At 39.3% G+C, this 25,634-nt stretch overlaps 1 protein-coding gene and 1 pseudogene across 5 annotated transcripts in view; both read right to left on the minus strand.

The window, feature by feature from the left end:
• The window catches only part of LOC135711164 (protein slit), a 123,437-nt gene that overhangs the window by 52,260 nt on the left and 45,543 nt on the right, over nucleotides 1–25,634 (minus strand). The window lies entirely within an intron of this gene.
• Nucleotides 18,634–18,811, minus strand: LOC135711189 (U4 spliceosomal RNA; annotated as a pseudogene).

Genomic DNA, 25,634 nt, shown 5'->3' on the forward strand with positions numbered 1-25,634 from the left:
GCACATAAAATTAACGCTAGATTTGGCATAAATTTACGCGATATTTCGTGTAAATTTAAGCGTAATATCACATAAATTGGCAATATTGTATGCAAGCTTGTAAACGATTTCGCTGTTTATGCCAAGTAAAGCTCAACATTAAACGAAGGGAGATTTTACGCGATAGTTAAAATTGAGAATTTTTTTCTGTGTAGGGCTCTTAGGGGTTACAATTTGTATGGGAATTACCACATGTTAACCACATCCTTCAACCTACACGCTTGTAAATTCTCATCGACCTCGGTATTTTTTATCGAAATCATTTAATTGTTTTAAAGCTATACAAAAAAAAAAATATCTACTTCAGTGACATCATATGATCATATGATTAAGGTTGTACGTGTTCTAAATTTTTGTTTCGAAAAATAGGCTTTAAAATGAAAATTAAAGTTTGTTCAAACGTTTAGCTGTTAAGATTTCGGTAAAAATTAACCAAAAACTCCAATGTGCAGCTGTATTTTAAGCAATTTAATGCTATCTGCGCTAGGGCATCACGATATCAGTTTCAATCCTCAAAATCGATGTGACAAAGAGACTGCTAGTTTTCTTTTTTCGGTTGAAGTCAGGCAGCTTTGCATCATTCCAGCTGTGGAATTATTCACGCGCAGGCAGTGATGCCACATTTTTCGATTTTCAATCTGTATTTTCATCGCAAAAAATCTTTTTAATCTGTATCTGACTGACAAAAATCTGTAAACAAATCTGTAAGTTCCAGTTGTGGCAAATCTATTTCCAGCTGAAGATTTTCTTAAAGAAGCAACTATCACAATTTCTAGAATTTTATTTTTTGTATGTCTGTAATTACGAAAACCTTTATCTGGACATTTGTTTTTTTTTCAACTCCGTAATTTTTCAATAATTTTTAACACAAACCTTTTATTGAAAGTTTAGTCGAATTGTATGCAATATTCCTAGGGGTGTTCAACTCTGCACACTTTAATTCGTGCCGAGTTATTAGTTGTGTCAAAAGTTGTGCCAAGTGCTCTGCCGAATGTACCTATCAAGGACAATTGAAGTATGCTTATCAAGGTGTTTGGCAACCCTGAAAGTTATGACTTTTGTAATTTTGTTTACATTCTCAATTTATCTGATGGATCATGATAGACATTCACATCCATTCTCATTAGATCGTTAGCGGGTCGGGAGGTGGAAGTTGAACTGCAAACCATCAAACCAAGCATAGTTCAATCCCACGCTTGGAGCAACATCGTCGAATCAGTTTTAAATCATCTGATCGACTCAGAAGTGCGTGTCCTCAAAGATATAATCCAAGTCTATCGTATCGCTGACTATGATGCCGTCCCCTGAAGAACTGTTATACGTTGAAAATAGGATTGTCAGCCACCGCAGATTTCAGCGGAAGCACTTTATCAGGCGCTTTAGATCTGTATAGAACTTGAGAAGATACCGCCCAATCCAATCAGCTCCACACATATGACAAACGTGGGCGATTCGTGATTTAAGAGCATATAGCATTACAGATACACCTTTCAATATTCTATGGACACCGCTTTAAAGTCCTGTGGTTGTCCTATCAATTAAGACTAATGACTGACAAGAATATCCGAGAAATGTGAAAATTTCCGTCCCGAAGATACTCGGCAAGACCGGGAGCCAAATCTGGCCGCCCCTAGGATAAGCTTGTTTTCTTCTTTATTGTTCATTATGCATAACAAAATTGTTGATGTACCTCAACTCTCGCAAAAGATATTGCTCTGATCCTTCGTTGTACGCTTCGAGATTGGATACACACGACAGTATCAAATGTTATGTTCAAAAATAAGAAGTGTGTTCTGGAATAAAGCCTCCAGTGGGACAGCATGTGGACTAGAATGTGAGCAGCATTAGAAAAATTTTCACGATATTTCACGAAGTTCATCAAGGAAAAAGTTGGTGAGTCCTAGTGCGTTTTGGTGAACTTTTCCAATAGTGAATATGAAGATTCATCAAACTATAGATGCCCGAAGCTCATCGTTCCACAATTAAATCCGATCTGCGCCGGATGCATGGTACTCTTATTTTCATACGAATAACAGCATAGTGTAGGTGTTCTGCCATCCCTGTTGTATAGTTGGGATCCATTTGCTTGATATTGATAAAATTGTTGGTGTGGCCGTTCGAATTTATCATCAAAGGCAACCATCGGGCATTATTCACAATGATTTCATCCTCAATCGAAAACGAATCGTTTCTAGAGGAAACCCGTTTTAACCGTCTTGACTGCCGTATCGACAAGACGCTCTGGACCGGCCATGGTGTACATAGCTGAACTCGACTGAAGTGAGGCTCTGATAGAAGCTGTTCTAGATGGAAACACGATCCGCTGTGATTTTTGCTTATTTGTGTCTTCCTTGTCAAAGTGTGCCTTAATGTGCCGAACAATGTGTCATGCTGTGTTTCGGCACAGTGTGCAGATTTGATTGCCCCTTGCAATATTCTTTATTTCTTAAATTTTGTTAATCAAACATCAATATACCCAGTTGACTCTTCGACAAATAGAAAGGGAATCTACTATTTCTTTCAACGAGAAATCAAAACATCTGATCATCAGAAGTCCATTCAAAAGATTCCAAGTCCATTCGAAGCTAAAATAATGATAATTTATTTAGTGAAAAAAACGATTTATGTTTGATGCTCGGATTGAATTCAAGCTGTTAATAAGAAAAGATTATTATTCGGAATTAAAAAATATAAAAAATAGTATAACATATTTTCCCCTTTATTTGAAAAATCTGAAAAATCTGTATATTTTTGAAAAATCTGTAATCTGTATATACAGATAACTGTATCAAAATATTGACAAAAATCTGTATGATTACAGATAAATCTGTATATGTGGCATCACTGCGCGCGGGGCGAAATTTGCGAAGATACGAGAGGAACAAAAATACTAGTTGTTTCTCTCTCATGCCAACGCAAATTTTGCTCCGCTCCGCTAGAGCACACTCAGGTCTGAATACACCATTAAGCTTGGGAGAGCGAGATGGACCGTGAGCGGTCTTAGCCGTCCAAAATAAGGACAACACAAAGAAAAAAAGCTTGGGTGAACCGGATGAGTGAAAGAGCGCTCGACTTTGATCAGTTCGTCTGTCATGAAGCACATCAACTGACCTTTCATGACGTATATGACGGGACATGAGCGGCGCATTGGAACTCAGTACGCAAAACAGCTCGACGGAAATCAAATCAAAGGAAAACAAATCCGGAAAACGAAAATATATATTCGAAGCGTCATTTCGTACATGAAAACACTAAATATATGACATTTATCTTCCATCCACAAATTTATCTATAAAAACTAAACGAAAACGAAAAATTAAATAAATTGACAGAGGAAGTGACTGAGTGCCGGTGAAAAGAACTGAAAGAATTGAGGCTGCGTTTCAGCTCAAAAATCAACGATTCATTCATTGAAAAGAAGTGAACAAAGCAAGACGAGAAAACGCACAGCCAGCCTTTCGTTCATCTTTTTTCATTTCGTTTAGCGTTGTTAGGCTAGACAGGCGTTATTTATTTATTATTATTATTATTATTATTATTATTATTATAGTCCATCTGACTTGATGGTCTCAATGAAACACTTAAATCTAAATGTAGTCACTAATTAAAAATTAAAAATTGGCCAACAGCAAACGATGACGAAACATCGAGGCATTGATGTCAAAGTCAAATAGGTCAGAGGCTTCGTTGAATTGATGAATCATGGCGACAAAGGAACTGTTTACAGCATAGTTGGTTGCATGTACTACTTCATGTAGCAAGGTTCTCGGACGGAGTGTTCGGGCAGGAGCATACAGATTAATTTTGGCCAGTAACTCGGGAACATCATATTCTGCGAGTAAAACTTTAGCAACGAAGACGACTTGCGATATGTTTCGTCGCTTAGCAAGAGTATCCAAACCCAGTAAACGATAGCGGTCAGCATACGGTGGTAAATTCAGCGGGTCACTCCATGGAAGATAGCGCAGTGCGTATCTGACGAATTTGCGTTGAACAGCTTCGAATCGTCCACTCCATACGGCTTGGTAGGGATTCCAGACTACACTCGCGAATTCCAGTAGTGAGCGTACCAATGAACAGTAAAGGGATTTAAAACACAGAGGATCATGAAATTCCTTAGATATCTTGAACATGAATCCAAGTTGTCGATAAGCTTTGTCGATCGTGGTTGAGAAGTGGCGAGTGTATGTGGCCTTTTCATCCAACATGACACCGAGGTCTTTAACGTGTCGAACTGCAGTTCCAGCAACGTTATAATCAAACAAAATGGCAGTCCTAGTTCGACGGAAACTAATTACGCAGCACTTTGAGACGCACAGGACCATAAAATTACGTTCACACCAATCATTAAAGATTTCAAGAAGGTTTTGTAGTTCTAAACAGTCGGCATAGCCTCGAACGACTAGATAAATCTTCAAGTCATCGGCAAAAAACAATTTACCTCCTCGTAGTAGAATAAACGTTACATCGTTCACAAATAAAGAGAAGAGCATTGGTCCCAAAGTGCTACCCTGTGGAACTCCTGATCTGTTCGAGAAACAGTACGATGAGTAGTTTCCAATGCATACAGTAACTTCACGTTGCACGAGGTACGATCTAAGCCAGCTGCAGAAGGAAACAGAACATCCAATTTTTTCAAGCTTTGCTAGCAGAACGTCGTGCACAACTCTATCAAACGCAGCTTTAAGATCAGTGTAGATGGCATCCACTTGAAGTTTCTTGCATACATTTTCCATACAGAACGACGTAAAGCTGACGAGATTAGTTTCCACGGAGCGGCCAGGAAAGAAACCATGTTGACATGTACTTATGTAATGCTTGCAGGAAGCAAACAATCTCTCATTTATCAGCGACTCAAACACCTTAGATTCAACCCCAAGCGAGGTAATCCCACGGTAGTTTTCCACATTGCGTTTGTCTCCTTTCTTGAAAACAGGGAACATAGTAGACCGTTTCCATAGTGCGGGAAATTTCTGTTGACGAAGTGACAGGTTGAAGAGCAAGGACAACGGAGCAGCTAAGATATCGGAGCGTTTTTTTAGGACTGCAGATGGAATAACACTCGGACCTGGTGAAAATGATGATTTGGTTTTACTCATCACAGAGAGAACCATTTGTACATCTACGACAAAAACATCCATGTTTACGACGTCAGTTGGCACATCACGAGCCGCCGCTCAATTTCTGCTTGCGATGGGGAGTCATTCGAGAAGACGCTTAAGAAGTGCCTAGCAAATAGGCTGCATTTGTCCTCAGTTGTCAATGCTACGTCATTGCCGAGAAACATTTTTGACGGCAGTCCAGTTTCCTTCCTCTTAGTATTCACAAACGACCAGAATCCCTTGGGGTGGCATTGCAGATTATGTTGAGTACGAATTACATACCTCTTGTAAAGAAGCTTGTTGTAGTGGCGATAATCATTGCTGGCAATTGAAAAATTTCGCTTGGTAAGGGTACATCGTCGATGAGTGAGAGCACGGAGAGCTCTAGATCGCACTCGTTTCAGGTTGCGGAGAGTAGCGTTAGACAGAGGCGGTTTTCTTGGAGGTTGGCACTTCGGTACTGAAGCACAAACACAGTCGCGTAAAAGGCTATTATATCGAGCGGCTGCTGTATCGATATCAAGGTCATTCAACACGTTCCAGTTGATCCGGGACAAGGAACGTCTCAGCAAACGGAAATCGGTCTTCCGGAAATTGAGCCGAGTGGCAGTCATGGTTTCATCAAAACGAATTTGAGATCCGTTCGCGATGGATATATCCAAAGCAGGGTGGAAATTGTCAAGAGGAACGATGACATCAGGCGCTTCAACGACGACACAGTCCAGAAGTGCACTTTCGCTAACAAAAACCAAGTCAAGAAAACGAGACTGGAAATTGGGAACAAGGTTTATCTGGCTCAGTCCATGAAAAGCCGTGCCGTCAACAAGCAAGCGGCTGGCAGGAGTAGTTGAAGATGCAATCGGATCTGGAAACGCATAACCCTGGCCTGAGGGTGACCAGCTAAGCCCAGGCTGATTAAAATCACCAAGCAGAAGAAGCACATCCGTTATATCAGCCATGGACGATGCAAATTCTGTAGCATCCAGATGAAGCTGCATTGTGGTGCAGTCATGTCGACGTTCAGGGGGAATATACACCGCTCCAATGAGGATGTCCCGCGAAGTGAGGCTGACCTTAACCCAAACCGCTTCAATTGTAGTAAATAGTTCGTTGGAGATTACGCAGGAGGCGAATTCGTTGGAAACAGCGATGAGCACACCACCACCGCGAGTACGAATGCTGTTGGATGAATTACGGTCTAATCTGTAGACAGTAAAAGAGTCACCAAACAGTTACACTGAATTGATCCTCCCATCGAGCCAAGTTTCCGTGAATACATAAACGTCATATTCCCCGTCAAGCGCAGCCAGATAAACATCGTCCAATTTAGTCATGAGCCCCCTGGTGTTCTGATAGTAGGCACGTAAACCGCTAGAGGGTTCGGTGCGAGCCGTGTCAATGATAACTTGTCCAGGATCCGCACGAGAGAACGGTGAACTATCAGGCAGCGAAAGATCACCTGACGTAGAAAGGCTCGAAGTGGTGGCCATAAGCGAAGATGAACTGAAACGAAGTGGCGGATCAACAGTTGAATTCACATGGACGAGTTCATACTTGCCGTAAACGAGTGGTTGGAAGACCCCTTCACCAGGCCCACACACAGGGCCGGGACGGCTGCAGGTCGCTGGCGGGAATGGCTCGACTGTGGCGGGGGGCTCGAGGGCTTCCATGATGCCAACGGCAGTGCGTCCCAGTAAACAAACAGAAGTTGATTCATCATAATGGTGTAAGTCGTCAATCTTCGGCAGGACTAGATCATAGGATCTGAATGCTTCTTCCGGTGAATTTTCTGTGGAGCGTCTCGGCTTCTGGTATGGTGGGGCTGGTATACTGTTAATGTTATCTTCAGACCACAATTGTCGAGGAGCAGACATATACAATGGCACTCTGGAAACCAAGAATTTTTCAGACAGAGCAGTTGTGGCTTGCTGATTACACTTGCCTACAGTTGGAGTTTGGAAGACCCCCTCTCCTAACACAAACGCAGGGCTAGGACGACTGTTGAACGCTGGCAGCATAGGCTCGACTGCGATGATAGGATCAGGGGCTTCCACAAGGCTAGTTGCAAGTGGAAGGGATGTGTTAAACACACTGCATGAAAGAAGAAAAATCTCGAGCTCTTTTAGGAGCTTTGAAATTGTAGAGCTCTGAACTTTGTGGCAGACATTTTAATTTAACTTATGAAAAATCAGCAATTAATTTGATACGACCTGATGATCTCCTACCATGCTTCATCAACTGCTGAGCAGGAAACATTGTAAATGGTCCCAAATGGTCAGCTAGTTTTCTTCGAATATATAGTTCTACATCTTTGTCAAACAAATTGGTAATCCGTGTTGAATACAAAACACTTTGTTGTTTTTGTTAAATTTGGAAATTTTTATCAAAAGTTTGGATCAGTTTTGAAAAAAAAATATAATGCTTAGTTGCGACCAATTATTTTTACACTGTGTTTATATTTCTGTGAAATGTGGTTTAAAGCAGTGAAAATTTTCTTTCAGATTTTTGTACAATTATTTTGGAAATTGTAATCAACTTCAAAGAAATATGTGAGTTTTGTCAAACTTTTTGATAAATTTCATTCAAAGCTGCGACCAATATATTTTGCATTACTGAGCAATTTTTTAAAAGCTTGGCATTCCAATGCAGTCTGTGACCAATTTTGGATTTTATGTTATCAACAGTTATGGCCAATTTCATAGTAGAATGACATTACATATTTAGACATTGGAGCAAAATTGTGATCAGTATCGTTAAATGTTGTCAAGGGTTCAAAATCATGGGGCTGTTATAAATGGCTATGGATTTTGTTAAATATTTCTTAAATGTGCTTGAAATTTTTATGAAATGTTATTTTTTTCAGATTTTTTATATAGCCAGTTAAATTCAAAACAGAGGAGACAGAGTCGATCGATTTCCATCCGACACCACAGTCCTGATTTTTTTTATAGTTCCTTAACACATTTAAGGTAATTCGTGACATGTCCGGAGATAAGATTTGAACTCATGACCTATTGCATGTGACGCATCGATGGTCACCACTACACCGGGTCCATACCCAGGCTACTTTGTCATGGTGACAAATGCAGTGATGCCCTGAATTCCTTATGATATCGGCTTTTTTTTTCATCTTTCTCCGATTTTTTTTGCACCTTTCCTCGATTTCCTCTAACTTCTTTCAGGAATTTACTCCATATTACCTCCGACTTCAGACATCTCTTAGATTTGTTTTTATTCTTCCATCTTTAACCTGATTTTTGTTTTGTATTCCCCTGCAAGTATCATAAGACTACTCCCGGAATTTTATTTTGAGTTTTCTTGCTTGCGGGGATGCTTGCTTCGGACTTATTACCCAAGTAACCAAAAGCACTGATAAAAGGCTATTTGTGGCTTAAGCAGCTTGGTTGAAGGTGGTCTATAGAGTTCTAAGCAGCCTCATTTTAAGTTGTTATAAGAACTCGAAAGTTCCGGTACCATAATTAAAGAGCATTCTAAGCAGGTTCTGGTGGAACTTGAACGGATCTTTTAGAAAATAAATTAAAAAAGGTTTTGCCCTCTACACCAATTCTTTATTTAGTTCGCACTTTTATAAAAGTTATTTCTTAAGGCAGGTATTTATGTGTATTAACTTATCAGCATTAGTAGTAGAATTGGAGTCCTTCAGCGTGAGAGCCCTAGCACGAACCGCTACGTCATCTGAGATATATTAAAGTGAGCTGTTGTCCCGCCTACGGTTGCAGTTTTCAGTGCCAGCTGACTGACTTGAATACGAATCACAACACCTTGATGAATTTCAAATTGGTGTTTGTCCGCATGGCATTCGAACACACTTGTGGTTAGCAATCGTAGATCGCATGCCGAATACACAGGTTCGAATCCAAAAAAATACTCTTTAATTTTTTTATGTTTGGATAGAAAGTTGATGCACTGCATAAATATAAGAATTATTATTTATTTAGGCCACTGATCATTTCATATTTACGTCAATTAAATTTTGTTACTAATAAAGACTTGTGCGGATTGCTTCTGTCGGAACTTTATTTGAACTTTATTGAACTTGAAGTTTCTGTCGGAACTTTATTTGAACTTGAAAGTTCTGTGGGAACTTTAGTTGAACTTTATGGAACTTGGTAGTGATTTAAATCGTTGAATGCGGAACTTTTGGTTACTTGGGTGGGCTTCTACCGGTAGATTCCTGCAACTTCTTCTGGAAGTTTCTTCCAGCTTGGATGAATATCTCGCGACAGAATCGGTCTGCTTTCTTTGAAAGTTTCTGCCAACTTTTTCCGGATTTTTTTTCCAGACTGCCCTGGTAGCTCTTTTTAACTACTCAAAAAGAAATGTCATCAGTTTCTACTGGACATTTATTTTAATTAATTAATATCTCTTCACAGAGTGAATCTCGCGGGAATGGTAAACATATTTTAAAAAATCTGGAAAAATGTTTATTTACTATCCCTTTTTTAGCTGCTTCCCATTTAAACGAACTAGCTTCCATAGAAACGGGAAACGTGTGTTTTTTTTATATTAATGGAATTTTATTCCCATGATGTCACTGATTTTCCATTATATTTTTTTTTAATCATACCTTTTCCCCTTAGTCCTTCAGCTGCGCCTCTGATTCACGCTATTTAAAGAGATCCGTGTCGTTAAATATTTTTAAATATTCACAAAACCCAGCAAATCACGCTACTTCCTAGTAAACCGGTTGTTTATATACACATAGCATGGATTCAATCGAATTGAAGCAAAGCAAAACAACATTGTCGACGAGGTATTACTTTACGTAATGCTTTCGTCAGGACTATAAATCGTACTACTATGGGTACTACACGGTCGCCCCTTGATTCCCAGGAGTGAACCCTAGTCTAAGTTTGCGTGATTTTATAAATTAACGTCCCCATCCCCATGATTTTAGTGCTGCTATATGTTTGAATGAGGAGACTAGCTACTGCCCTACTAGGAATTGAAATCGTTTACACAAGTTTGCAGCGGAGAACATAAATAAATACTGAATTCAAGTTAATCATTATTGCCTGGTTGTTTCCTCGAAATGGTTTGATGATAAGGAACGATCGTTGATTCGATTGAAAACATAAGAAAATTGCAATTCAGAGTACATTTTCGAGGGAAGCATTTGAAATTGCAAATTATTATTATTATTATTATTATTTATTCATCCTTGCCTTAAAATGTTAAAAAAGAACCTGTGGGGGACGTGGGGAATGACCCCAGCGTAGTGGTTAACAGTCATACCTCTCACGCCCAAGTCACGAGTTCAAATATCAACTCTGAACAGGTCACAAAGGACACAATAGTGTTTAAGTGAATATAATAAAAAAAATAAGGTATACCAAAGTTTGATGTTAGAGCTATCACATCGAACGCCATTAGGTCGAATGGGTCATTAGGTCGCCTTTTGAAACGAATAAAAGATTTATTGGAACAATTTTCAACACTCTGGACATCGAAAATGTTCCAATATCTATGTGTGATAAGGTTAATACATACACTACCCGTCATAAGTATGGACTTGCACACTCATTTGAATATAGTATCCCTTTGAAAAGTTTAGCATCAATCAAAGAAAATGTGTCCAAGTTTTTGAAATTTCTTCGGAAAACACTAACTTACTTCAGAAGTGTTTTGAATCACTTTAGAAAAGTTTGGACTCACTACGCTCGAAATCACTTTAAAGGCTGTTCATAAACTACGTAGACCGATTTTAGAGAGTTTTTAGACCCCCTTCCCCCGCGTAGATAATCATCCATACATCCGAATCACTTCGAAAAGTTCTGAATAATTTTAGAAAATAATTGATTAACTTTTGAAAAGTTCCAAATGAATTCAGAAAGTACTGAATCATTTAAGAAAAGTTTTTTATAAATTTCACTGAATCACTTCAGAAACGTATCCAATCACTTCTGAATGTGCTGTATCACTTTAGAAATATGCGGAATCCCTTCTGAAAGTACTGCATTGACTCAGAACAGTTTGTAATCACTTCAGAAAGTAGTGAAAGTGACAGTGTAGTCACTTCGGAAATGTTTGAAAATTCTTCAGAATTAACTGAATCACTTCAGAAGAGTTAAGAATCTCTTTGTAAAGCACTGCATCATTACGAAAAGTTTGGAAGCATTCCGAAAGAAACTTCAGAAATAATTGAATCAATAAGGAATGCACTAAATCACTTCAGAAATTTTCTGAATCACTTGGGAAAATACTGAATAACGTCAAAAATGGTCGGAATTACTTCGGAAGTAATCAATGGATCACTTTAAAAAAGTTTATATCACATCAGAGTACTGAAACATTTCATAAACTACTGAATCACTTCAGAAAAATGCGGAATCACACCTGAAAGTGCTAAATCACTTCAAAAAAGCTTGGAATCACTCCGGAAATCACTGAATCAATCCAGAAAGTTTGTAGTCACTTCCGCAAGAACTTAATCACTTCAAAAATAATGTATTCACTTAAGAATGTTCTGAATCACTTCATAAATGTTCGGAATTACTTCGGAAGAACTCAATTGCTTCAGAAAAAGCTCAATCATTTCTGACAGCACCAAAGCTGGTAAATATCACGGCCGTCATGTGACAATTAGAAAATATGTCCTCTCACTATCACGAACGAAACTGCATATCATTAGCTTTCTTGTCATTTTCCAATGATCAAGCACTCATGAGAATAATTCTAATGCGGTTCTGACACCAACATTTCTAACTGATTTAGATGCATTTAGGCAAGCAACCATATGAAATCGGTGAAGTGAATATGTTTTTAAGATTTCCTCGGTACAAGTAATTGTAAAGGGCGAACACGAAATTATTGCGACACATTCAACAGGGCATAACTTTTTTACCATTGGGTAAAAATCAATTAAATTTTGCACACTTTCTCATTGATGTGTATTGTGTACATGCTGTCAAACTCGAAGTCGTGTTTTTCGATTCAACGAAAATGGAGATGAACCAACGCGAGTTGAGAGAACAAAATCTTTCCAAACACCTGGAATTTCCTGACCTGTCGCACCGGCAGTTGGGAAAAATGTTGAACATTCACCATTCAACCGTCTCCAGAGTGTTGAAGCGGTTCCAGGAGCGGTTGACGTTGGACCACGGCAAAGGAGCTGGAAAAAAACCGGGACCGGAGAACAAAAAGACGGAGGGAAAGGTGAAGCGGATGATTAAAGCAAATCCCAACGTCTCAAGCCGTGATTTGGCTAAAAAGATCGGCATGTCGCAGAGCTACGTCCAGAATGCAAAGAAGAGAGCTGGACTACATACATACAAGGTACAGAACTTCCCAAACCACGATGAGCGGCAACAATCGACGGCTAAAACTCGGGCACGGAAGCTCTACGAGAAGATGCTGACAAAATATGGCTGCTATGTGATGGACGACGAAACGTATATAAAAGCCGATTTTAAGCAAATTCCGGGGTTGGAGTTTTTCACCGGCAAGAGCAAGTTCGATGTGGACGACAAATTTAAGAAGAAGAAAATGTCGAAGTTCGCCTCCAAATATCTCATTTGGCAGGCCATCTGCTCTTGCGGACTGAGGACTGAGCGTTTTGTAACAAAGGGCACAGTAAATGGCGAGATCTACAAATCTGAGTGCCTCGAGAAGCGCCTTTTGCCGTTCTTGCAGCAGCACGACGAAGCTCCGCTATTTTGGCCAGATTTGGCATCATGCCACTATTCTAAAAGTGTCCTGGAGTGGTATGAGGCCAATTCTGTCCATTTTGTTCCAAAGGACATGAATCCGCCAAACTGTCCGGAGCTGCGCCCGGTGGAGCAGTACTGGGCAATAATGAAGCGGGAACTTCGGAAGAGCAAGAAGACAGTCAAAGACGAGAAGGACATGTTAAGAAAATGGAAAAAAAACTGAGAAACTGGTACCGGATGACACTGTAAAGACTTTGATGGAGGGCATCAAGCGAAAATGCGTTCACTTTTACACTCAAGGCTCCATCGATTAACTTTTCTTTTGATTTTTGAAGTAAATATATGTATAAAACTACCCTAAAATTTTGGTTTGATTCTAAACATTCTAAGAAAATTGGCATGACATTTTCGGTGTCGCAATAATTTTGTGTTCGCCCTTTAATAGCAATAAATAAGCTAGAAATCATGATGATCACAACACTTTCACGTTCTGTCATGACAAAAAAATCGATGAGATTTTGAAGAAAATCTCTATTATCGTTTTCTCATCCGATGATAGTGACAGAAGTATCTCTGTAAGTATCGCGTGAGATCTTACATTGAAAACATGTGCCAGCCCTGGACAGCACTGAATCATTTCACATCACACAAATGCAAATTTGGATTAAAGAGCCTCGAACTACTAACAAAAGTATGTTGATTACGATTTTAAACACAAACATTTATTACGACCGGTTTTTGTATGGAGTCACCCCACTGTGTCATGTGGCCTAATGACGTTCGGCTTATAGAATCCAGCTTAATGACCTATAACTAGCCATACCTTCCATACTTCTTAGCTGGAATGGAATGGAAACTGATTCTTGCTAAAAACCATAAGAATCCATCAACTATGATCATAAGAATCCCCCATCGTCACTAGGAGTCAAACAAGTTGATTATCGTAAACAAAAATCAATAATGCCTCACTTGTGACTGTTCACTAATTTCCCGATGCGGTTTTCATAACGTCGCATCATGACAGAAAAATGTCTGCTTTATGATTGGATCACAGCTCAGGTAAACCAATGACGAATGTGTCTCATACACTCCGGCCATGAATAATTCATCTGTGAGACATGCGACAAACAGTCCATCATGTATCACCCTACTCCCGCAACCCCCCTCTCTGAAATAGGTCTGCGAAAGAGTCGGATGAGGGAGTTAAACCAGATTGAGCACAACACACAAAAGAATCAACAGACCGGAAGAGTCTTCGGGACGAAAGAATAACGAACACCGCAAATAGATCCCGGTCTAATCCCTGTTCTGTCTCATACCTGTCAGTCAAGATTAGGAAGAATCTCTAAAGGCGAAGTGGTTCGTTTCCATTTGTGTGCCATTTCCTCGCTTCCACCCGAGGAGACGAAAAAAAAAACACGCGCATAATGAGTGTGATAGCGAGCTTTTCCGACGAGTGACAAGTGACGGAACTTCAGTATCACAGCCTTTCCGAGCAGGACAAATGTCAACAGGGATTACGGAAGGGTATTCTTTAGCCTAGACAGCAAAGGCTCCGTTATAAAGCATATCCGGTAGGAGGTGGTGGGCTCGGTTGAAGATTTTTTTTCGAGAAGAAAACATTCTCAACTTTTGTGGATCAGAATACTGTTGAACTTGCCACTCAACATACGAATGCAAAAATGACTTTAGACTTCAAGAGTTCACAATAACTCGATGTGGAAGTGGGCAAAGCACACTGAGTTAAGAACAGACGTAAAGTTTCAGTTGGGACGAAGCAGTCAAGCAATCAGTCTGAATATAGATATAACACAATGCATTATGCCACTTATATCCACTTATCCGATGATGTTGAGATTCGTACACCTTGACGTGATGACAGCCGCTCTGATGATGACACCAGAGGAGATGAGGAATATTTCATATTTATTCGATGTAAATGTTAATGAAATTATTTTCTACCTTTCTTGTTTAGCATGAATAGGTATATGAATATTGGAGGTTGTAGTTAAGACGCTAGGTGAGGTATTCTGAAAGGCTATGCTTTCACCTAGCGTTGCAATTTCCCAGCCATTTGACGCTATCCGAGAAACGGGAAACAGCAGATGGCCCTTCCCGGGAAAGTTCAGAAAAGTATTAGGTTGAATTCATGGGACTTATTCATCAGAATGTTTAATTCTTAACTTCTGTATAGCAATTTATGGTATGAAAAATAGTGGGACCAGTTAATTTTATTATTATTACTACTACTACTACTACTTGTTTGCTCCAGTGGCGACGGTGGTGTAGTGGTAAGCGTGATTGCCTCTCACCCCAGCAGGCCTCAGTTCAATCCCAGTCGGCGCCACCGGGATGTTCTGAGGCATACCATCTCTGATCACGGGAGGTAAAGCCGTTGGTCCCGGTTCATGAGTTGATTGGTCGATAGGTAGGGATGTCCGGATATAGCCAATGTGATCAAGGGTACCTGAAATGTCTTTCATTGAACCTTGTTTTTGAATTATCATGTGATTTGAGATGACGCATGATGGGTTTTGATCCAAGCCAGAAATTGGCCACATCCACGGAGGCACCTTGAACATATCCGGAAGTGGCCAATGTGGTCCAGGGTACGTGGTATGGCTTCCGCAGAACTTTATATTGAAACCTCATGTGCTTTGATGTACCGATGGATTTTAATTCAAGCCAGTAAATGACAACTTCTCCGGGGGTACCTGGAACATATCCGGGTGTAGCCAATGTGGTCCTGGGCACTTTATATGACCACCATTAATCTTGTTTTTGTATTCCCATGTGTATTTGACTCATGATGTATTTGACTCATTTCAAGTCAGTTTCTGTCGCTTGGCCCATACTCAAAGAATTATGTTCCGGTGAAATTTCCAGAGAAAGTTTACCGATTCCAAAAAATTCAATAGTGTACCATAAGACCATGGTACCCTTTATTTGGCGGTTGTTGCGTCCAATTTGGTTTAGCGGCTTGCTTTATACCGTCACAGACACACATACACACATGCACAGAAATTTATCGATCCCGTCGAGCTAAGTCGGGTCTCGGGTCGAAAGTTGATTTCCCAAGTGGTATGTATACTCTTCTTTGTAAGAAGGAAAAATCTGCTTCAAGGAAACATCTTAAAGTTTATTCAATATTTTGAACGTAGACACACAGTAAGGGTCCGATTTTGACAGCATGCAGCTTTTGACTTTAAAGCATTAAACAATTTTCAATAACTATGAACTTGATTATCTGATTACGGCCAAAGCTTCAAAGGTATTTATATAGAGTAAATGCACCAGTATTAGCTATAGGTTTCAATTTGGCCATGACTCAGAAAAACGATCGCATCACAATCTTCGTGCGTTTTATGGGCGATACGTATGTGTACTCCGATGAATATTAATTGAATCAACAATCTTAACAGAACTCAAGACTCGTAAAAAACAATAAATATCACCAAAACATGGCCAAAAGAGGACCGTGGCCTCTAGTCTAAGAATAAATATCAATAGGGTTTGAGGTTTAAAACTCCAGCAAATTAAAGACATTAGAGACATGTTTTTTTTTTTATTAATTACTTTATTTGTACAGGCTCAATCGAATAAACTTTACAGAGCCGAGTTATCATTTTTGTTATACATTATTGATTTCTTATATTTAAAGTTAAAGGAGCTGGACCGGATACTCGCGGTTGTCTCGAGGTTAGTGGGGATTTACAATTTTTTTTTGATGGGAAAAGGGAGAGGGAGGTTTGAAATGTGGTTTACGATACAAATATTTAATTAATCCTAAAACATGAACTAATTTCTATTCATCTTGAAAACAAACATAAAAAAAAACCCACACGTACAAAATACAAACTAAACACAAGGTTAATAAAACTTACAATCTAATGTTAATATTCTTAAAGTAAACATATATGAGTTTCATAAACTCCAGATCGCGTCTAGCCAAAATATCCCGAACTGGAACATTAGGTTGTCTACCTCGAGCCCGAAGGGAATCGTACAGTTCAGATCTGACTCCGCGATGCTCAGCACAAAACCAAATAATGTGATCTGCGTCCTGGTAACCTTGTCCACATTCACAGAGATTGCTGTCCTTCAGCCCAACACGGAACAAGTGAGCGTTTAGCGAATAGTGATTGGACATGAGGCGAGACATCATACGAATGAAGTCTCGACCCACATCCAACCCCTTGAACCAAGAACTCTTCGACACCTTAGGGATGATCGAATATAGCCATCGTCCCAAACTCCCTTCACTCCACTTATTCTGCCAGCTGACGAGTGACTGTTGACGATAAATGAAGAAAAATTCATCGTAGGCGATTTGTCGATCGTAAATATCGCCTTCCATAGCGCCCACCTTAGCAAGTGAGTCAGCCATCTCATTGCCCGGAATCGAGCAATGAGATGGGACCCATGCAAAAGTGATGACAAAAGATCTTAAAGATAAAGCACTTAGAAGCTCATGAGAAAATACGAGGAGTGCTTTACCGGCCTCATGGAGCGAATAGCCTCGACAGAACTGAGACTATCCGTAAAAATAAAATAATGATCTGGTGCAAGTGAGGCGATCGTTTCTAGCGTATAATGTATTGCCGCCAGCTCAGCAACATATACGGAACAAGGAGCTTGAAGCATTCGAGAGGCGCTATGAAATTCGTTAAAAATACCAAAACCAGCGGACGACTCTATTAGTGATCCATCTGTGAAGAACGATCTTGCGGAATCAACTTGGCCAAACTTTGCAGCGTAAATTGACGGAACAATCATGGAACGATGATGTTCTGGGATCCCACGAATCTCCCGCGTCATAGATAAATCAAAACTAACTGAATTGCCGAAGTCGGAGAAGCATACACGATGAGGATTATGCTGTGAAGGGCTGACATCCTGTGTTATGTACACGTAGTACAATGACATAAAACGAGCATTACATTCAAAGGTTTCTTTTTGGGCTGAAAGTAAACAACCCATGGGCCAGTCGAGTCTTCTGGGTAGGCTCGCGATCGGGGGCTTATCTGTCCCTGCCCATTACCAGACTGAGATGACGAACCAGGGATGACATCATCTGATTTCTGGGATGACAGACGTTTTCGACCCTTCTTGCTATCGCGTGGCAAAGTGGTGTCATCTTCCGACAAAACGTCCATTTCGTCTTCCGACAAAATGTCCATTTTGCCGTACTAGTGGGAGCGAAAAACGCTCTACCACTGAAACGATAATCACTCGGACACAATACACAAAAAAAAAACTACAAACACAGAACACAAACTTAAAATTTAACTGGTGGGCGAAAGAGAGAAACAAGAATAAAAACTTATCTGATAATCCTATACTACTACCACCGAGCGTTTAAACAGCAGCAGCGGAGCGACGCGTAGCGTGGATGATCTTCGATCCGCGTGTGCGGGCGGTCTTCGTTGGTGTGTGCTTATGTGAGGGTCGGCACTCAGCTGAACACACGATGATAGATGAGCGGTGTAAATGCGGAGGCAGATGCTGACACTCGATGACGATGATCCGTGTGCAGGTATGCGTTACCACGCACCGATGGTGCGCAAAATGGTTGGCGAATTGGCAATCGTAAAAACAATTTTCCTTCCGATGATGCCGAAAACACACTTTCTTCTCAGAAAAAAACTCACTTTTAGTTAATTATTTAGCTGGGAACTCTAAGCGAGAAAAAACTGACAATTTAAATCAAGCGAATAGCGAGAAAACTTCCAAAAATAGCGGAGCACGAACTAAGTCGACCGTACTTCTTGCTAGGACGCAGTGGAATGATTAGAGACATGTTGTCTACATCAGTATGGGTCCATGCGTTCATTAAGATAAAAATGATAAATAGAAGATTTTTAGCGATGGGTCCAATCTAAGATCCATTTGCCAACATTAGAGCCATTTTCATTATTATGAAATCTTTCAGTTTTCAACTAGCAATCATCGCACCTCGGTTGTACCTAATTGGTTACGATATCGCCACTGCACAAAGTTAGGAAATCTTTCATTAAAATAGATTTTTTTCCAGTATTGCTCGGATTAATTAAGAGAAAGATGCATGATCCCGCAATCAGAGCTGTAAGCGGTCACCGTAGCCAACGATCGACGGAAAACAAATCCAAGGAAAAAAAATAACTAGAGAAAGTTCTGAAGAGAATAGGTTGATAGTTCCGCTTGCTTCGGCAGTGTGAAAATTGATTAGAAGTATGAAAATGAGCGAAGGGCCACTAATGCGGCAGTAATAGTCTAACGCACACTCCTTTAACTAGATCATACGTTATTGAACTATCTATTCTTCAAATCCACAGGACAATCACATGCTAATTTTATTACTGTTAGCGAAAATCATTAATTTCCCATACTAATTCACCGAAATCTGCATACAAACTTCAAAGAATTTGCGCGTCCTCTAGAACTTCAAACATCTTTACCATTTTATGCACAGGCTCATGTTTTGGGGTTATGTATCGAACTGGTGGGTGGCCTATCACAATTTAATCACTTTTATAGCGAATATAAAAGTTTGTATCGAGTCCGCATCGTGCTCTCTTGCCGTGCGGATCTATTTGCCTTTTCCTGAAGGAAGTGTTTCTACTACCTAAAGTTACAACAAATTTAAACAGCACTTTTCAGTGCTCAACCTGTAAAATTGCTATCTTGTTCAACTCTTATTCCTCTTCGATCCTTGTTTGGATATCGACATGGAAAATTCCTCTTCCATCCTTCAGATTCTTATAGTAATCTGCTTGAAAGTCGATTTGGATAAAAATTGACTGCCGCCATGGCGCCTAAGCGCAAAAGAAAAGGGGCAAACTCTTGATCCCCCTTCTGATGAAATTAATTTGAGTAATCAATTTGATTTGCTCACGGATGATGAAAATGATCGATCAAAAATTCTAGTAAACTTTCCCGGCTTAATGCCAAGAAGGAAAAGATTCCCCCTATTGTGATAACCACTTCCGATTTCCATGCTCTTCGCATGGAACTTTTGAACTTCGTGAAAGTTGAGTTTTCACTACAAATTGGAGGACGGGGTGAATGCCGTGCATTGGCTGAAATCTTGTACAGATTTAAATGTCTTCTCAAGTATCTTAGTTGTGCCACTCCAAGTTATCAAAATGAAAATGCTCCATGTCCGAGTGAAGTGGGAACACTTCAGGAAGACTGGAGGAAATTTCCAAAACCTTACTCAGTGCCGTAAGTGCCAGGGATGGGGTCACGGAATTCAAAATTGCTATATGCCAGCTAAATGCATGAATTGTGGTGATTCCTCTCACGCAAAGGACGACTGTCATGTGAAGGAAGATCCTAAGAAATTTAAATGTTCAAATTGTGGTGAAAACCACAAATCCAATTTTTGGGAATGTAAGACTCGCAAAGCGATCCTACAATCTCGTTCTAACCGTCAGGTAGGAAACGCTCCACGTTTCCGACCAGGTACAAATTCCTCTGCTGTTAACAACGATTAGCGAGGAACAAATTCTACATTCGTACCCATAGGTAAAAATATCACCCCTGATTCAAATTTTTCATCTATTCCTACTCCCATCGATGCTAACAATGTTCAGCGAGTTAATGGAGCTACCTGTGCTGCTATTGCACCGCTTAGAAATCAAAATACTAACCAACGTTCTAACGGAAATTTTGGCAATTTTGACTTAGGAAGCATTAGTGCCCCTAAAATGGAACTTTTACAGAATTCATTAATTGACATGATTTCTGATATGCTTAAATCTAACTCCATGTTTGATGCTATTCAAACTGGAGTAAAATTTGCAAACAATATTGTCATGACTTTAAAATTCAGTAATGGATTTTAAAGCATTAAATGTTTTAAATTGGAATGCTCGATCTCTTAAAGATAATGAAGACGAGCTATTTAACTTTTTGAGAGTTCATAACGTGCATAATGCCGTTATAACTGAAACGTTCCTTAAACCTGGCCATAAGGTTAAGAAGGACTCAAATTATTTAATTTATAGAAATGATCGTCTTGATGGACCCTGTGGTGGCGTTGCCATCATTATTCAAAGACGAATCAAACATTAAATACTTTCTTCATTTGAAACCAAAGTTTTTGAAACTTTGGGAGTTTCTGTTGAAACAAAATTTGGACAACTTACGTTTATAGCTGCCTATTTGCCATTCCAATGCGTAGGCCAGCAAAAGAATTTTCTCAAGGGTGACCTCCAGAAACTTACCCGTCATAGGTCTAAATTCTTCATAATTGGTGATTTTAATGCAAAACACCGCTCATGGAATAATGCTCAAAGCAATTCCAATGGTAATATTCTGTTTGATGATTGTTCTGCAGGTTATTACACTATTCAATATCCAAACAGCCCAACATGCTTTTCTTTTGTAAGAAATCTCTCAATTATTGATTTGGTCTTAACTGATTCATGTCAACTTTGTAGCCCATTGGTTACCCATGCTGACTTCGGTTCTGATCACCTTACAGTAACTTTTGAAATATCCCAAGAAATAATTTGTAATCCCAACAGCTCTACTTTCAATTACCATATAGCTGATTGGGAGCAGTATCGAACATTCATGGAATATAACTTCGATCCAAACATTCCTTTGCAATCCAAAGATGAAATTAATTATGCTCTTGAATCTCTGACTACTTCTATAGTTGAAGCAAGAGCTGCCTCAATACCAAAATGCGAGGTTAAATTCGATTCAATTATAATAGACGATGATCTTCAGCTATTAATCCGTCTTAAAAATGTCCGTAGGAGACAATTTCAAAGAACACGCGATCCTGCCATGAAGTTATCTGGCGGGATTTGCAAAAACAAATTAAAAAACGATTCTCTGCCCTGAGGAACAAAACTTTTTAAAATAATGTTTCTAAATTAGACCCGAGTTCCAAACCCTTTTGGAAACTCACAAAAATTAAAAAAAAAAACTCAAAGGTGGTAAAATTTTGATCACAAATTTGGAAAACGGTCAGAAACTTGCTAAGCAATTCGAGAGTTCCTACATTTCAGTTTGGGTCTTACTAGTCCTATTCAAAATCAGGTTGCTCGGGATTAAGACCTGTACTCGAAAAAAAAAATGCACAAGGACAAAAGTGTTCGCCAAAAATTTATTTTATGTCGGATTTTCTTGAAACTTTCAAGGAATGAACTAATACATATGGATTATGTTTTGGCATGATTACTTTATTCAATTTCGTTTCCATTGCTGAAAGCCCGCACCTTTCCCTTAAAATCCCTTATTACCCCTCTGAACGAACCAGGCGGAACACTTTGCCTTCAGAGTCGCGTCGCGAATCGAAAGGTGCGGATTACGCTTGAGATAATCCAACACCTTCCGGGACTTCACAGGGTCAGCTGTCTTCGATTTTCTTCCTCTTCCAGCCCGCCGCTCGGTTGTCTGGGACTCCTTAAACGATTTTACCACCCGAGATATAGTTGTATGGGTGATTGCCAGTTGTTTTCCGATCCATTTTATTATCGCAGTCGGATTTTCCATGACGGCGCGCAAAATTCTCCGGCAATTTTCTTCTTGCTTCGATGACATCTCACTAACCACTGAACCGAAATGCTCTCGCAACGTGGGGCTTTAGGTAGTTATGAAAATGTCGCTAAAACTATTCCACAGCCGCAGTCAGTTTATGAGCAAAAAGAGGGACGCACATTTTTTGCCTGTGGACTTGGAGACATACTTCAAGTCCCCGCGTACATCGTACGGGTTAGGCAAAAATGTGCGTCTATCTTGAAAAAAAAAAACTGTCGCATTAATGGCCCTTCGCTCATTTTCAACTTCTATTCAATTTTCATACTGCCGTGTTCTAACGGAACTATCCACCTCCCCTCTTCTAAAGATCATTCTCTAGCTAATAAATCATCACACTAAAGCTTCATGTTAGCATTTCCAACCAACTCTGAAAATCGTTAACTTCGCGTATGAAGTAACATATCAACACTTTGAATGTAACTCACAAAAATTTTGAAAAAACCTCAAAAGCCAATTCCAGCGCTTAAAGAAGGTGGTAAAATTTTGATCACAAATTTGGAAAAAGCTCAGAAACTTGCTAAGCAATTCGAGAGTTCCCATAATTTCAGTTTGGGTCTTACTAGTCCTATTGAAAATCAGGTTGCTCGTAATTTTGTGAATATTTTCTCTCGGTAAAATATTTTTGATGATTCCTGGGGGACTGATTTGGATGAAGTAAGATTTATAACTAAAAAGTTTCATAATATGAAAGCTCCAGATGATGATGAAATTTTCTATACCCTCATCAAAAAACTCCCAGAGGGTACCTTGTCTTTCTTGGTAAAATTATTTAACAGATTTTTCCATTTGGCATACTTTCCTGATAAATGGAAGTATGCAAAAGTTGTTCCAATTTTGAAGGCGGATAAATATCCAGCTGAAGCTTCTAGCTACCGTCCAATAAGTTTGCTTTCTTCAATAAGTAAACTTTTTCAAAAGATTATTTTTAATAGAATGATGCTTCACATCAATACAAACTCAATTTTTGCAGATGAGCAGTTTGGATTGGGCATTCAACTACTCATCAACTCTTAAGAGTTACCAATTTAATTCGTTCAAACAAATGTGAAGGCCACTCAACTGGTGTTGCTCTTCTAGACATAGAAAAAGCATTTGACAGTGTTTGGCATGAAGGTTTGATGGCTAAATTGAAAAAGTTTAATTTTCCACTTTATATTATGAAATTAGTTCAAAATTATTTAACTGACAGAACTCTGCAGGCAAAATTATCAACATTCCAAATCTAATTGACTACCTGTTAGAGCAGGAGTTCCTCAGGGTAGCATGCTTGGGCCTATATTGTATAACATTTTCACTTCGATTTGCTCAGGGTTGCCACAAATCTTTGTTCGCTGATGGCACAGGCATTTCCGGAAAAGGAAGAAATCTTCGTGATATTTGCAGCAGACTGCAAAGATGTTTTCTCTTCTTATTAACAAAAATGGAAGATTTCTCCCAACGCTTCCAAAACTCAACTTATATTATTTCCACATAAGCATAGAGTTTCGTTTTTGAAACCTAGTAGTAGTCACATATTCACTATGAACGGAGTTCCAATTTCCTGGTCAAACCAAGTGAAATATCTTGGATTAATACTTGACCAAAAATTAACTTTTCAAGATCACATTGAAGGCATTCAAGCCGAATGTAACAAATATTTAAAATGTCTGTATCCTCTTATAAACATCAAATCCAAACTTTGCCTGACGAATAAACTTCTAATATTTATAAAAGTTTTTAGACCGGCCATGCTTTACGCTGTGCCAATATGGTCTAGTTGTTGCACTATCAGGAAAAAATCACTTCAAAGGATTCAGAACAAAGTTCTGAAGATGATTTTGAAGTTGCCTCCCTGGTACAGTACTAACGAAGTACATAGAATTTCGAATGTTGAGACTTTAGAACAAATGTCCAACAAAATAATTAATAATTTCAGGCAAAAACCGTTTCAATCCTCAATTGCAACGATCAATTCCCTTTATACTTAGATAAGTATTAGTTTTTAGTTTTAAGATTTCAATTGTTATATTGACATGCAGGCTTAAAAAACCTGTTTAAAATACTGAATTGCCAAGGCAGGAACAATGTAAAAACACTTTGATATATATCATAACAATAAAGGCTGGTAAGTTACTTTAGTAACTGGAGCACCTAGGTTAAAATGCAATGATATATATTTTGAATTTTAAACAAATAAAGAGTTAAAAAAGGAAAGTTTGTATGCATATGCTTCTTGGCTTTGAGGATGAATCCGATTTAATTTGAAATCACCATAGACCAGTAAAACTATATTCTTGCCCTTTCAAGTGAGACAGATTTCAGAACCACCTGAAGCCCCGTAGCTTGTAGACGAAAACTATATATTCGCATTGTATGCGATACCTCCAAAAGCGCTTTACGGCAATGAAAGCTGTCGAGAGAGCTTTTCGAGCCATCGATCGAAAAGTGCTGCAAACAATGGTATTTGACACAGGCAACGGTACTCTACCGACAAAGCATCTGGACAAGGTCATTGACTTCGGATATGACCTCGACTTTTTTATAGTTTCATCAAACAATAGATTTCGCAATCACGATACTGAAGGTAAAGAACATGTACTTAGAAAGAATATTTTTTAACGAAAACGGTGGAAAAAATCCGCTGATTATAAAAGGATTCTAATCATCCATAAATCATTTGGCTGATAATTGCATCGAATAGAAAAGAATTCTACGTTATGCGAAGATTCAACGAAGGTTCGCTAACGTAAATCAATTAATTATCTGTTCGCTTTGCCTGATCACCATAATCAATCTAAGAAGAGACAGCCGATGCGTTTATATTCTGTAAGTGAGCCATCTATTACCATTCACAATACCTGACCTCTATAATTACTGTTGAATTATCCTTGTAATTCAGAAAAGTTTGCTGCTTGAATAAAAAACGAAGCTTTCTATGTATATTGAATTACCCGCTATTAACCGTTACTACTACAAGAAGAAAAAACACCTGATCCGCCATAACATCGTTGTTCCAAGCGTACCAAGCCCGTGCCGGTACATAAAACCATCTTACACATTTATCAACTTGACTCGGTTCACCCTTTGTTGCACCACCCCACCACTGACGACCACATGTATCGTATCGCAGAAGTGAACTCGATCCGGGAAAATTGTATGTCAGACGGCGACCTATCCCGAAGCAACAGAGTTTCCCTTTCCACAGCCAGCCATCCGCCGACGATCGCTACCCCAACTCGTTCGTGTTAAAAACCATAATATGTCTGGGGGAAGACAGTCCAAAATGCACCCCGGGGTAAAACAGCCGATG

The sequence above is a fragment of the Ochlerotatus camptorhynchus genome, unplaced genomic scaffold (assembly GCF_037179485.1).
Source record: "Ochlerotatus camptorhynchus isolate MF236.1 unplaced genomic scaffold, CSIRO-AGI_Acam_v1.1 ptg000423l, whole genome shotgun sequence".
In the NCBI taxonomy this organism is placed as follows: Eukaryota; Metazoa; Arthropoda; class Insecta; order Diptera; family Culicidae; genus Ochlerotatus; species Ochlerotatus camptorhynchus.